At 42.8% G+C, this 15,701-nt stretch overlaps 1 protein-coding gene across 6 annotated transcripts in view; it reads left to right on the top strand.

Moving 5' to 3' along the window:
• Positions 1-15,701, top strand: part of stk32c (serine/threonine kinase 32C) — a 108,733-nt gene that overhangs the window by 63,157 nt on the left and 29,875 nt on the right. The window contains exon 3 of one of the 6 annotated variants that reach the window (XM_076076592.1): positions 3,219-3,314. The exons of 3 other annotated variants lie outside the window; for them this stretch is intronic. The gene's annotated coding sequence lies outside the window, so the exon portion shown is untranslated. 2 more of the 6 variants (XM_076076594.1, XM_076076593.1) reach the window with 2 other exon arrangements.

The following is a 15,701-nucleotide window of genomic DNA, read 5'->3' as shown; positions in this document are numbered from 1 at the left end:
TCTGAACTTTTCAGGGCCAGGCGCGGAGTCGCACCCCGCGTCAATGTCACACTTGGCCCAGGCAGCCAATCAAGTCAAGCAAGAGGCGGGCTTTACTACTTTACCACTGCCTTCCTGTTTTAATGCCGATAGATGTGGTAGGGCTAGTTAGCTATAGCTGTTGGGATGTAAGAGAGCTATTGAGTATGTAAGGGAGCGAGTGTACGCATTGTCCATCGTCCGTTAATAACGTATGATCTTTTTTTAGCACGCAGTCCCGCGTCACTCTCACACCGCGCCGTTTTGCCTGACCTGCTTTGCCGACGTGTTGATGAAGCGGATGCGTCTGTAGCGACGCTTGTCGGTGTGATCAGCCCCGGAGTCATCGATTCACATTTGCAGGTCGCACTCCGGGCTTCTGCTACATCTACGCCACTTGACACATCTCAAAATCAGTCTGATAAAGGTTACCGACCACAGACTGTATGTAAAGATGGGCGGCATGACGGCTCCCCAAAAGTAGCCTATAGGTCATAAAGCCCCCACGTTAGCCGATGGGGTTGATTTCTGTTGATTTATGCAGTTCTTATGCTGATGTATGTTCAAGTGTTCATTTTTCTGATTAGTTTGGTTTTAATTAGTCATTTGATGCTTACGTGATTGACAGCTGGCCTGACTGAAGTAGTCAAGGAACCGGAGGCTAACCCTCAAGACGAAGTGTAACTATAACTTTCCATAACCGTGGTTGTCTGGGTCTATGGTTCATACAGTCACTGACCCTGTCGCTATTTAGCTTTCCACTGGTCAGCCAGCTCTGTCAGACCAATCGAATCAATTTGATCGTCAATGTATTAAAACCTGTTACCACTCCAGTAAAATAGCCTAAAACGCCATCCAAGGCATACCCAAAGTAAATTGAAAGCTGTTCTTGAACCATTTGGAGTGCATGCATGGTTTTGGTCTCTTTTGAAAGGTAACACTCTGAAGTTTATAATTCCGCCTGAATATTTATTTGCAAACAGATGCCTGTAGATGACTATAGCTGGGACTTATTAGCTGGAAACACAATGGGACCACAGCATGAAGCCTTACCTAGTCCAAGTTCAAATTTGATAACAATACCACAGAAAATTAATATTTTACACATGTTTTTCTAACGGTATGTCGAGGCGCTTTCCAAAAAAGGCTATTTGGAGACCCATGGTAACCATGGTAACATACCCAGGCTCTGTAAAAATGTGTATTCATAATTCAATCTAAAGCTTATTTATGTCTAAATACAGTAATCTATAAGTTATTTCGCCATTATTCACTTTCCTAAATTCTCCAAAACCACACTTTGCATTTAGCGCACGGACGTAGGGACCTGACTCGCGGTTACGCAGTGACTTCCGCGTTCTGCCTCTAAATCCAACCCCTGAAGCTGTATATCGTTATTTTCGAAATTTCATTGGCTATACGAAGCGTCAGTCATCAGAACGATCGGTTGCAATTGGCTCGAGCTTTACACGAAAGAAGAGGGGCAGGCACTTTCCTTCAATGCGGACTCTCGTTGGCTAGTGTAGGCTCTAGACAGGACATGGAAGCTCCTATTGGGTCAAATGAGGTGTCAATCTAAAGGTCAGAGTGCAGCCGCCATTTTGAGACAGAGAGACCATCAATGTTTACATGCGAACTGGAGTTACGTTGGAAAATATATAAATAATTAGGCATATCTGCCGGCTAATTTGAAATGATGCAACAGCAGTCCGTGGGTATTTATGGACGCAATAATGTGTATTGGACTAAATATTTTACTGGATTGGATCGTCTGGACCTTTGGCAATGTAACAAGACCGTTTTTGTTGGAACATTATCGATGGGTGGACTTCTATAAAGCTTCATCGGTGAGTTGCCTCGATTTTGTAACTGCTTGTTTGTTGGTTGGTGGTCTGACAGAGGTGTTGATTGTACCTGTTGTTGTGATTGTATCTTGAAATGGTTTGCATAAATCGCATTACAAGAATCTTAGCTTTCCAAAGATATGTCGCATCAATGCCTACCTATACATAGCAGTTGTGTACATGACCCAGATGTACAGTTAACTCTCCGACGGCCCCCGTTCCTTCTATATCAGCACAGATACCTCTCTCACCGTCTCCCTTTTAATATATGGGGCCTAGTTTCTCTCTCGATCCTCCACCGCTCCTCTCGCAATCCAATTCAAGGGTGTTTTATGGCCTTGACACCTGTTTCGGCAAAAGCAATACAATATTATTGAGAATAAAAGATGGCATTAATATTGTTTAAAGCTTTACTCTTCCCGATAATGCTTTGGCGCATCTGTCCTCTCCCTGGTGGTGGTAGGGGGTGGAAGAGTGATGGTAGCTTGGTGTGATTATTTCCACAGCAGTGGAGAATATAGATCGTTTGTAACGCGCCATGCCGGATGGTCGTACGCGGCACCGGAGTCGGAGATAATTGCTCGCTCCCCCGTTGCCCTTTCTCCCTATCTCTCTCTCCTCTCTCTCTCTCTCTCTCTCTCTCTCTCTCTCTCTCTCTCTCTATCGCCTCTTCGCTACCTTTTCACCAGGAGCATCGCACTTCTGCCCCCCTCTGTCGCTCCCATCTCGTCGCTTCCGCCACGGGGCATATTAAGGCGATTAGTTGACACTCGAGAGAGGACATGACAGCAGTTTATCACAGCTCCTGGTCGTCAACAGTCCGACGGACAGGTAAACATCCAAGCAGAGAGGAAGGAGAGGAGGCGGGATGGAGAGAGACAGGTTAGGTCAAAGGTAATGCAGGAGCTCAGCTGGTGGGTTTCGACATCTTCGTACCCTGTAGCGCGCACGCACTTCAGTGGGATGAACCCTCATTAGGAGTGTGATGGAAGTCGAAAGACAGATGCTGGAAAATAAGTGGGAGTGGAAGAGAGAAGGAGATGATACAGCGAGGGGGAAAGGACGGCGAGGGAGGTTGTGACACCCTCATCATATCGGGGAAAGATACTGGTGTCCGTGTTAAAGGTCAGGATATGATGAAAGCTTTGTTGCCTTTTTTATTTTTCTTCTCTCCATTAGCCCTGCAGGGCAGCACACTCCTGAGAATCCTCCTGCCAATAAAGACATCCTTCCTCTTTACTTTCTAGCTACAGGTGTGAAGAGCTCATATGAGAGTTGGTTTTGCAGAATCCAGCCCAGCCGCAGTGAAGCCCTCTGCGACCTATTAGCCCAGAAACGTGTGTTCTTCCATTACAGTACTCCTCGAAAGGCTTCACAATGCAAAGCAGAAGAAGAAGACGCAAGGGCCACATGGAGAAAATAGTTCCAGGGCCTCATGAAGCTGCTTGAAATGTAAAAATGCTTGTTGCTTTTTCTTCCGTTGCTTTTTCATTAATAATAGGGTCAAATTCTTGCTTGTATTCATTATCATTCCAATCGCTCTTCCCCAGAGAATACCACAGAATTGAAGTATTCACATGTACTGTGTCATTATTTAACTTTCCTGCCTTTGTTAGCCAGAAACAGGACAGAGAGTTTTGTTCCACCTCCACATTTTTGGTATCCACTCGGCTTCACGGAGAATGAATTGCAAAAGTGTGACTGTCCAGTGTTATTTCTTAGGATATGGTTTCATTTTCTTATGAAAATCTGATACAGAGCTGTGGTGAAAAATGACTCTTGCTTAAGATAAGAATTCCATCAACCTGCAAAGTCAATGTCCTTTCATCATCAATAGAACCGCCTATCCTGGACATCTGGATGGATGAGAAGATATTTGAAATATAACCTTTGAAGATACAGTCCTATACATTTCCATTAGGTATGATTCGCCAACATTTATCAGCATAACTGTCCAATAGAAAGGTTGCTAACGGTGTCCGTTGTGTATTTCAACGAGGCGGCAAACGCGCTGCGCCATCGCAAATTCGCGTCGCTCCATTTTGTGTGTAATCTACTCGCGCGAATAATTCGTGCCGCGTTTGGTGTGAACGCACCTTTACAATGCTCCATTGTGAACAACACATCTGTGTTGAAATCTGTAGGAGGAGTGCTAGTTAACATTAGCTGTTAGCAGCAGGTAGGCGGCAGAGTCCAGCTCGGCTGACTAACAGAGCTAACGTTAATGGAGGTTGCATTATGATGCAGCGCTTCACAGTAAAAATGGGTATTGGGCGAAAGGTAAATCATGACGTTATGATAAATTTAATCTTGTAAAATTGTATTTTTGACGAGACACTTGAATAAACACGGTCGTTTGAAGGAGATGTTTTCACAGCCATGTAAAATGGATATCGGGAAGAAAAAATTGTATTGTAACATCAAGAATAATATCCATCAACTCAAGATCTTTCTACAGGGTTCGCATTTTGATACGAGTCAGCATGAAACATTAAAAAGTCAACCAGCTCATGGACCGAACGCTTAATTACCTAGCAAGCTACGACAGTTTTGACGTTCATTTTAAATGGCAAAAATTGACGGTCCCCAACTAGAAATGAGAAGCTGTTTGTGTCTACCTTTTGTGCAAATCCTCCACAGTTACTGCACACCTCAGAGCAGAACGCTTGTAACTAATGGATGCAGGGCTTAGTGATTCAGTCAATAAACTGTGAGAGCTAAAGTGCTCATACATTTCGGCGGAGCAAATATATATGTGTGAGGGTTGCGGTCGGTCCTGCAGGCACACTGACGGCGAAGTGAGTAACGTTCCCTTTAACGGAGAGCTCAGGGAGTGAAACCTCCAAGCAGAAAACGGAGCGAGCTGTCAGACACCTGAACCGAAACATCGTGTTAGTTAACAAGGCAGAGATCAAGGTAGCAGGCAGGGTGTCAATCATTTTAATGGTCAGTTATATCCCTGACTGATTTCTGCTCTGCTTTAATTTTGAAGGAGTGCTTGCTATATCAGACGGTATCTGTTATCAAACGGTATGCTCATCATGGGGATATGAAAAAGAAAATGTATCTCTATCATGGTGATGAATATGTATGAGACGTACAGTGGGGAAAAAAAGTATTTAGTCAGCCACCAATTGTGCAAGTTCTCCCACTTAAAAAGATGAGAGAGGCCTGTAATTTTCATCATAGGTACACTTCAACTATGAGAGACAGAATGGGGGGAAAGAATCCAGGAAATCACATTGTAGGATTTTTAATGAATTAATTGGTAAATTCGGCAACTATTTTTCAAGCATCATTTTTTTTTTAGCAACTATAGAGAAATAGATGTAGATAACAGGACATTTGAAGATAAACCCTTGTGCTCTGGGAAATAACGATTGGGATTTAAAAATATTTTCTGATATTTTATAAACCAAATAAAGAAATTGATAGGAAACCTAATAGATGATGGAAACACTTGACCTGGCCTCATGTTACCTTGCATAAATTATTGTATTTGAAATGTTTGAACGTGGAGCCATTTGGTTGAAATCTCTGTATAATGTTCTGTATTTTCTGTGGAGGCTGCTCTGAAGGCAGAAGCACTCTCAGGCTGTTAAGAGCAGCGTCTTTGCAAGGTCCTGATGTGCAGTGTCATGTTATGCAACATTTGCATTCATCCGTATAAGGTGATTCTCACACTTTGTCTGATGCACTACAAAGCATCACTTGATCCATGACTGTGCTTGTTAATGCTCATGCCTGCTGTAATGGTGCATCCTGGAGTTGTGCAAAAAAAGAAAAAAAGGGACGGCCAAGCTCAGTAAACACTTTTCATTTTCCTGCGGGGCTGACAGCAGCCGCCGCGGAGCAGAAGACATCCAGCGGAATGAAGCAAATGAAAGAGCAAATTATTGCTTCTTCTCCCCAGATGACATGTTCATCAGACCCTGAAAGTGCGTTCGCCTCGCCCTCGCTCAAAGCACTCTCGCCCAAATGCAGCATCGGCAAGAGTCTGTGCGCGTGCTCGCGTGTTTTCGGGTAACCCTGTACAACTATTTTGCATTTGCTGCGACAGCACACAAACACAAACTGACAGTTAATCCGAGGGATTGATGGATGTCAGCACTTAATGTAGAGAATATTTCTGCTGAAGTCTAGAGGAGAGGCACTCTCCCCCTGTTCTTCCTCCCCTTGAGCAGTGGTCTTCTATCTGTTCCTGTTTCCCCATGTGTCTCAGTCAGAGGCTTCTGGCCGACTTGGCAGTTACCTGACCTAGAAAACAGAAAAATCTGCAGCTTCCTGACTTGAGTCCACTAAATGTAACACCCCGCCCTTTTTTTTTCTCCCCTCTGCAAGCCGTGTTGTCCCAGGAGCTTTAGACCTTCTGACAACAATGGATAGGACCGCTAACTATAGCAGTGCAGTGGAGGGGATCAGGGGTAAGGTAAACAGTTCGCTGCCATCCTAACAGCGATGCTCCGCTTTGAAGCGCGATATGAGTTTGAGCGTGCATTTGTTCAAGGAGGGAGTAACATTGGGATTAAGCAGAGGGAGGTCGCAGTGGATGGAGAAGAGCCGGAGGCTGAGGCAGAGTTCCGGGGCCGCAGACCTAGATCACTATTTCCAAACATATGAAAGATTTAGAGCGGCAGAAAGGGAGTTTGTGCTTTTATTTTTTCATGTATTTTTGTAGAGGCCGGGCACACAAGGACAGAGATAAGCTACCAACACATCACCTGATACCATAGGAAGGTGGTAAGAGAGTCTGTCCTGTGTCGCCCGTTTGATCTGACGAGCATTGTCTGACTGTGACCGATGACTGTAAATACTGAACACAGGTGGTTGATTTTATGATTTTAAGACGAGGATAATCTGATGGAAAATTTAGATGTTTGGATAGTCTGCCTTTTTTCAAAGCGGACGTTACGAAAAGCACAAGTGTTTCTAATAACATCAATGATGGATCTGTTGCGTCCAAGTGTCCCAGGAAACCCTGACCGGGTGACAGCGAGCCAGCACGTGTGATACCAGAAGCCCGAAACTGAAGCAGCTCAATAGAATGCAGGCATCATTCATCATTTTCTATGATGTGAGAAGGGCTTCCATGAACTAGGGCTATTTGATATTGCGCAGACTCTTGCTCTTCATTCAGGACATTCTCCTCTAGATTTTGAATTTAGTTTTATGCGGATTTTGTCATAAAATATCTATAAAGGAGATGGTGAAACCTAAAAACAAGTCTTAAGGCCAACAACAAATCAAATCAGCCTCCGTGTTGTTGTAGTGTATGTCCATTCTGTACAACGTGATTGGTTGATGGCGTGCGGAAGCTCAGAAAAACGACCTCGTCGAAAATGTCGTTGCTTTTTTGGCCCACGTAATATTTGTGTTCTCTGTGACGGCAACAGTTGGAGAAAATATATTGCAAATTAATCTCACGTTGCGTAAAAGGCCTTTTGGTAGGATAGATAAGGTCAGAGGATTTTTAAATACAGTAAAACCTTTAGACTGAAAATCATGAATAATTCCAGTATGATAACCAAAACCGGTGCGAGTCGGTTCAGCTAGAAAAGCCAGATGGTCAGTCAGAATGGTTTTTACTCTTTAATTCAGCCTTTAAGAATAGGAAAACACAAAAATTGCTACATCATGATAATGCAACAACCAAACCCTTACAAACTCTAGTGTTGTAGAACAATATTGTGTTTATATGTCACCCAGCTCTGTTACACAGATCATCTGCTGGTGCTATATATGAGGTTTACTTGCTGCTCTTTGTCGTTTCAACAAGCACTGCACTCTGACCCGTTACAGATACCTGTGAGATTGTAGTGGCAGGATTTAATATCTCCTCCATGATGGATGAAACGCATTATTAAAGGCTCGTAATGAACTTCCTCGCTTCCTATTTTGAGTGCAGTTGGAGGCTCTTGCCTACGGGCCTGTCAGTCTGCTGCAATATTTTCCACACCTCGTCTTCTTTCATAACTCTGGCAGCGTAATATTCCAGCGTTAGGAATAATAAAGCGTTCAGTTAATAAAAGAGCACTGAAGGAGCTGTTCACTGTTTTATACCACAGAAGTTATTTTGTATTAGACTATTGATGCCTTCAGTCCAGCTAAAGTTTTAATGAAACTGAAGGAGACAGCACCTCTTGGATTTAATAAGTTGAGCTAAAGAATTACCTGCATGACCAAATGGACTGGTTTTTTTCTTTTTTTAAATTGGTATGCTTCAGTCGTGCCGGTCACTTCCAGAAGAAAATTGTCTCACCGAAACTAAATAGGATTCTTTTTTTAGTCAAGTGGATGCTTTCTTGTTATTGTGAACTCTCCAATGCCCTGTGGGATCATTATCCAGTGACCTGATGAACATCATCCACCCATCCAGCAACGGGGTGAAGAGGCTGGAGTTAGAGCCGGACAGAGCATCTCAGTGGAATATATAATTAGTCTTCAGACACTAGCAGATGGGTCACATTGAGCCTCGGTGGAATGGTTTCCAGAACATTTAGGAAGACTCACGCTTTACAACAGCTGCCGTTTGAGATGTTATATTTTGTATCATCGTTTTTTTATACATTTGAAAACTAATAAAGCATCTCGTGCTCATTCTTAACTCGACACATCTTGTTCAGGACCTTCACATCACTTAGGTTTAGGAAACAAAACTACCTGGTTAGGTTTAGGAAGAGACATGAACAGCAGTCTCCTGGGTGAATGTCCTGTGTTTGTTTGACCCATTCGTCCACCCCGTTTTGTCGGACTTCATACGTCACCTGACTTCCTGAGCAGTTGCTCTGAGTGTCTAATATTGCCGAAGACATTGGAGTTACTTGAAGGCCTGTGCGTCTTATACAAATGCTAAAGGGTGCTTTGTGCGTTGGTATCAAGACACAGAGGGCTGTGACAAAACGTCTGTTTTGACACCCTGAGAATGAGACCGGTCTGAATATAGCTCCTGTATTGCTCCTTTAAATGTCAACACTATCTATTACAGCATCTTTACCCAAATAATCTTTACCCATGAACTGTATATAAGAAGTGGACGTATAGTCATTGCAATGTCACACATTGGTTCATGGACTACAGTTTATAAGATCTGCATTTTGGTCATCACCATCTTAATTAATTAATTACAATCACTAGGTAGCCACACCCTAAAGCTGCTTTATCACCTATTTGACTGAAAATGGGACCATAATTTACTAAATGAACATCATGCTGTATTGAAGAAGACGTGAAACTTCCCCCTTGCAGTTGGCTGTATACAGTGTATAACATAATAATGTGTTGAATATGAATTGCTGACTTATTAATGAATTACTGTTTCTTTCAAACCTGAGTGTAAAAATAGCTGCTCTCATCACAAGCCACGTTGGACCTGCCGTCGTTATTCTCCAATTGCCGCTCCTATTGCCTCATTAGAGCTCCTCAGAAGATTTTTAGAAGGTATGGGTGAATAACTGCGGTGGTTTTATTTAGAGTGCGAGAATGTGTTGTTCAATCGTTGCTTCTCTGGCTGCCAGGCGCCCCCGGCTGACCCTACGGAGATTAACTCCAGGAAACAGCTCGCCGAGCTCCTCGTTATTAGTGCCTCCCCTTTCATAGCACTGATTAAATAGTGATTGTACCAAAAAAAACAAAGTTAGTTTCACGCGCCAGAGCTCAAGACTATTAAAAGTGAACCTCGAGGATGAGGCGGACAGGTGCAGCATTCCTTGACATTTGTCGTCCGAGACTTTGAATTCCGCCGCATCAAAAGACTCCGTGCTTCTGACACCGTCCACAGAGCACTGTGTGTGTGTGTGTGTGTGTGTGTGTGTGTGTGTGTGTGTGTGTGTGTGTGTGTGTGTGTGTGTGTGTGTGTGTGTGTGTGTGTGTGTGTGTGTGTGTGTGTGTGTGTGTGTGTGTGTGTGTGTGTGTGTGTGTGTGTGTGTGTGTGTGTGTGTGACCACCTCTAAAGAGCTCTCTTAAGGAGAGATAAACAGGTGCTCTGTGCAGCTGGTGGTCAGAGATTACAGCCGACGGTGTGACAGCGTCTCACGGTCCGGCGCTGTCGTCCTTCCCCGCTGCTTGGAGACGTGGAATCTGGAGCCGAGTATAAACCGTACACAGCCCACAATAATTCTATCCCCCCCCCCCCCCCCCCCCCTCCCCCTTCAATTGTATTTGCTTATTAACTGCAACACCATTCAAGTTCCCTGTTGCACGGGGCCGGACCAGTCTGGCGGATGCCGGCGCTGAATTCATTGTCACCTGGACCGTGACAGCGAGTTCTACTCTACTATGTAGATACAGCTGGTGTACTTTCTGTGCTCGTCCTCAAACAAGGCCCCATTTATATTCAAATGATAAACAAGTGAATACAAGTGAGGGCAGCACAGTGAAGGATGAGTACGGTGATATTCTTTATTTTTCTCAACAAATCCCATGAAAAGACCAAAACCAGCAATGAATGTATTTCATTAACAAATATTGTCTGTATGTCTTGAAGGTCCTCTGTGCCATACAGCTCCATTGTTGTCCAAAAGCTATTAAACACATCAGTGAGCCAGCCTGTTGCACTGGGTGACATATTCCTTCGTTACCGAGAACACACAGGCAGAGTAGTGTGTTTTGACGTACACCATTTTGCTTACTGTCGTGCTTTTGGTGCATGTTAGCGTGCTCCACCGGTTAGCTCACGGCCGCCGCTCTGCACTGCTCTCATACGTCGGTTCCCCCTCAGGTTAACACTGTTAGCTGTCAGCACGTTTGCCATAGTTTGCGCCGTTAGCTACGAGCCGCCGGCTTAGTTGACGCCATGTTGAAAGCCGTTGAGAGGCAATCGAAACACTCGGAATCTCGTGTCTTGCACTTTAAATAAATACTAAAGATCATAAGCTTAATTAGTCATCCATTTGTAATGTTATGAAGTAAACTTTATTTACTAGGGTTTTAGGCCAAGTTGTCCCGTGGAAAGTCGTGCTGGCTCGAGGCTAGAAAAATCCAGAGCCTGGTCTGGTGAATATGCCAGTTCTTCAGCCAGCTCTCTCCCCAGGTACACAGTCAGTCAGCCAGCAGAGAAATTTGGCTCACCCCTGGCTTCCAACCCTGCCTCTTTGGAAAAACAAAATGACCTTTACCTGTGACAAAAAAAGAATTCAAATGCAATCTAAATAGCAGGTGTTCCCGAATTAGAAGTTAACAATGAAAACCTCGTCTGCAGTTTAACAGTAGATTGGCTCATGCTGACCATTAGCATTTTGTAGATAATGTTACAGAATTAATTAGGAACACTTTAGTGTCCATTACTGCTCGGAGAGAATTGGTCTCAGAAGCCGTCACTCCGTCGGTGCCTCGGCCCTTCGACCGGCACAGCACAGCGACGGCCACAATCTTCCATCTCACCGGGGTTTCAGTCCAGGTGAAAATGTCTTCATTCATATGCAAATAGCTTGCAAAACATTCTGCCTCAAAATTGTTACTTTCTTCTGCTCCATACTAAACGGGTCTAATGCATTGAATTGCTAATATGCCCAATGAATATATGAATAAATCCTTTTCAAAAGTCGTCATTTCACTTTGCTGACCGGCTCCTGAGGATTCCAGATAAGATGGGGCTGCTGGGAGATGACTGACAGCCTGGTATCTGATTGGTTGCGAACCTCTGGGTTTTACATTGTGCACAGCTGCCACAATCATAAGTATTTAATTAATAAAGAAAATCTAAATATAGCTGCATGTAATGCAATAGTCTGTACTTTACAACAGAGAATATGGTTAACACAGTATGATCAGAAAAAACATGAATCCATTCAAAATAAACTAGGTCATGCTTAAAGTCTATCAATATATAGTAAACAAACTTACTGAGGTGAACTTGAACTAAGGGACATGCACAGAGTTCTGAGGGGTAGTTTAGTATTACACAACAATAGCAATGAATTATTTCTCTCTCTGCCTCGGTCAACTCTCTTTAGAGTTCCTGCAATAAATGTGCAACACCAGTTCATGTGTAAAGCTATATTCATCTTGGGTAACCGCAGTCAACCATTAGTCCTTTTACAGAGCTAAGATATCTAATGTTACACAATCAATTCAGTAACATGCTGATGTGTATAAACAGATATCTGCATGTGAATGCTGAATCTGTGGGTAATGGGACAGGAGTTTTGGTATCTGGTTTCCATTTGTAGTCCGAGTTGTATTGACCAATCACGTTTAAGCATCGGCTATCGTCTGTGGATGATTTAGGTTTTTATTAGCTAAAGAAATATCAACTGTTCATGTAGTGTTAACTCGCTATTTGTGAAACAATTCGGTCGTAGATCTGAACCCCTCAAATATTGGCCGTTGCTCCCAAAGGCTAAGTTGCCGTCAGACCAATAGCCGATGGGTTTGGAGATTGGTAACATGTGGTTGCAATTTTCTTAGATTTGAACTCTTCAGACAAACACGTCAATCAGCTATAACTGCTGAGCAAATCACCTACATTAAGATCAAATGCATAATGTTCCTTCACATTTCAAGAAGATGAAAGATTTAGATTCCCTACTCAACTTAATTCCTAAAAATAGTTGAATGCCTAATTGAAGTGATGACTTGTTGAATGGGATCTTGGCTGGCTTTTTCGCAACAGTAATTATAAGAATGTGATAATAATAAGAGTTGTAATAATACTTTTTTAATTGAATCAGAGGGACACCTAAAAGGGCCAAAGGGGGCAAGAGCCTCAGGAGCCACCGTACAGGGCACATCCTGTATTTGAATGAAGCCACATCAAAAAATGTAAAGGCTATGAACGAATGAAGCTAAAGGATGAGGCTTAATGAAAATTGCTACAACTGAGAACATGCATGTACTTAACATTATCATTCACATTTTCTAAATGAGACCATCAGATTCTAGATTTATTTCCCACCATTCATCTCGGTACGCCGTGACTAGAGGCTGGCTTTAAATAGATAATCCACCACGGTGAACATGTCGCTTCCCATATTCCATTCGGTCGCAAAGTAATGGAGTTGCGAGCGGGGACCATTTTTAAAAAGAAACACTCTCCTCAGTAGTGCCCTCAACTCAACAGATCATATCTCGTAGGGAATGTGTTCTGCACCAGTCATAGAAAATAAATGTGACGTCCACTGAGCGCTGCAGCATTTTCGAGTTATCCAGATGATGTTGTGGTTTTCATCCATCACTCGCCGGCCTGCATATAGAACATTTCCTCTCAGGTTATTTCACACACAACATGGATGCACAAGGTATTTTGATGTTACATGTAGTGTGCACAGCGGAGGCGTCTTGCGATTGGCTCTCTTGGTTGTATGTAAGATACTTTTGGCATGCTCTATTAAAGAATGATGCTGCTTTTGCTCCCGACCGAGCCATAAATATGATTTCCAAAATACGTCCTGAGCCAGTCTGTGGCTCCCTCTGTTTCTTGTTCCCAGATGATGCAGACGCAGAGAATTGCTTGAACGTAAATAGGTTAAGGTGCATATAGCAAAGAGGCTTATTTGCCTTAACAGCAGAAGGCTGAAAATGTGCGAGATAACCTTTTTGGATTCTTGTTTGAGGAATTTAAAGGAGTTTATTCGGTCTACCTTTTAGCACACTGCAGATGGTACAGAGTGGCCTGGCTGAGAGCAACGAGAAACTGGGTCTGTGCTGAGCTCAATGAGGGAGATGAAAAAAAGAGGGAGGGCCGGGAGCTGCGTGTTATCATGCCGGGGGCTAAAAAAAAAAAAAGTCTAAAAAGGAAGTATGGGGTATGGTTGAATTGACAGTGCGACTTGAAATCCAGTAGCAGAATTATAGAATTTTAACTGGCAATGTGCAACATTTTCTGCTGATATTCCACCTTTTTAAATTGAAGGATGTTTGGCTTTTCCCCCGGAATCATATCTTTTCTATATAGGCATATGGGAAGTCCTCTGTATAAGCATTTAAACCATTGGACATTAAAAGTCTGCAGGGACTGATAATGACAATCATATTGATAGCAATACCTATACAGATTTATTGATACTTACGAAAGTGTAAAGAATGGATTAAACAGTAATAACCTGCTCTAATGTAACTTGAGCAGTAACTGAAACAGTAGCATGTCCGGCTAACTGTTAGCGTACTACATCATTAACCAACAAATGTGTTAGTTTATTCCTTACGTTGATAAATAGTTTGTAGTATTTCCCAACTGTGTGGAAGCTCGTCGTGGATGCTGTCAGAGCTGAGGCTGACGTTGAGGCTGACGTTGAGGCTAACGAGAGCGGCGCTGCTCCGTTCTTTGTTGGATTTTTGGTTTGCACGGTAGAAACCCCAGCAATGTAACGTAAGATAGAAATATGTAATGAAATTATACTGCTTGAAAATACAAAGCATAAGTATAAGCTAAGCAACCAAACTGTTCTGTTAGAAAACAATAACAGTCTGTTTATTTCATTTTTTACATTTTGAATGTGTAGCTTTAGCTCCCGCGTTTTCAACCAACTCATGGAGCTAACATTAGCTTGATTAGCTAGTTAGCCAAAGCCGATTAAACCTAGGTGGCAGGAAATGAGAAGCTTCTTTTTTCTAACTGGTCAAAAATAACTATCGGTGAAATATGGACGTAAGTCAACAGCATGAGACAAATATCTTGCGCCATGAATTACACGTTTAATGTTTGTCCATTTAAAAGGTAATTTTGCCTGTCAAGGGATCCCAGTTTGTTGTAGCACCATTTAGTTTTGCGTGAAACCACTCGGTGAACTACAACTCTCGTCTTGCACAACGTAGCAAGGGAACTGAGCTAGGTTCCATGCACAAATGTAACGTTATCTTACCCGATGTGTTTTATCCAGAAACTTTTTTTTTTCCGTCAGCCAGGAAGTAAAAAAACAAGCAAGACCAGTTTGTGTGAGTACTTTCCGTAAACATCGTAGCTGCAGCTAGAGACATCACCCACGTGACTTTTGGGTGTGTTGCCTTTCTAATTACGTATTTTCACAGTTTAACAGTTTTGCGACCAACTGCAAAATTTCTGGACGTCTGAAATAACCTTTTAAATTGACAAAAATCCACGGCAAGATTTAAACAGGATCAAAAAATTATTTGTTTTTCGCTGTTGACTATGTGTACAGATTCTTTTCCAAGATAAGTTCCCATGTTGGTCCACTGGAAGGGGCGGGACTTCGCCTCTCAATAGACCGTTGATGAAGGAACAGGCAGGTTTGATGGATTTCAGCTCTGATGAGCTAATGAATGTGACAGAAGTAGGGGGAATCTGGTCTTGGAGGAGATCCAGATGGAGGAAACAGGAGAGACAGCCGAGTCAGACCTGGCACTCATTTGGAGGGGAAACTAAGAGCACAATCAAATAGAAGGAGTTTTACTCAGTAATATATTTCCTGATGTCACCACATAGAAAATGTTCATTTTAACACCTCATTTAACACCTACTTTTACAATCTTCAAATCTTCTTTGTCCCTGTTCAATTAAGTGAAGAAAATCCACCAGTGCAAATCTGTTACCAAAGCATTTTCAGATTTCAATCATCTTTTGGATTTGTTTGTAATGCAGAGGTAATTTGAATATAGCAGACAACATCAAAGTAACTAATAGTAGGATGAAATGTATTAAACCATGCATCTGCACAGCTGCACAAACGTGGGACGGAGGGAGATTTTCTCCCCCCATTTGCATTTTTTCCTCTATTTCTTTCAAGACTTAAAGACCAAACAAATGAGAAATTGACGAGCTGAGATGTTGTTGTTTTTTTGCAGTGCATCAGGGCCACAGTGCTGTGTAAAAACAGCCATCTGTCTGGCTCAGACTGTAATGAGGAGACCTGTGCCTTGTTGGACAATTCCATCCAGCTCAGGCCT

The sequence above is a fragment of the Anarhichas minor genome, unplaced genomic scaffold, assembly GCF_050575085.1.
Source record: "Anarhichas minor isolate MPS153535 unplaced genomic scaffold, ASM5057508v1 ptg000058l, whole genome shotgun sequence".
NCBI classification, from domain to species: domain Eukaryota; kingdom Metazoa; phylum Chordata; class Actinopteri; order Perciformes; family Anarhichadidae; genus Anarhichas; species Anarhichas minor.
Note: the sequence above shows the minus strand (reverse complement) of the source record. Positions and strands in the feature narration are given on the sequence as shown.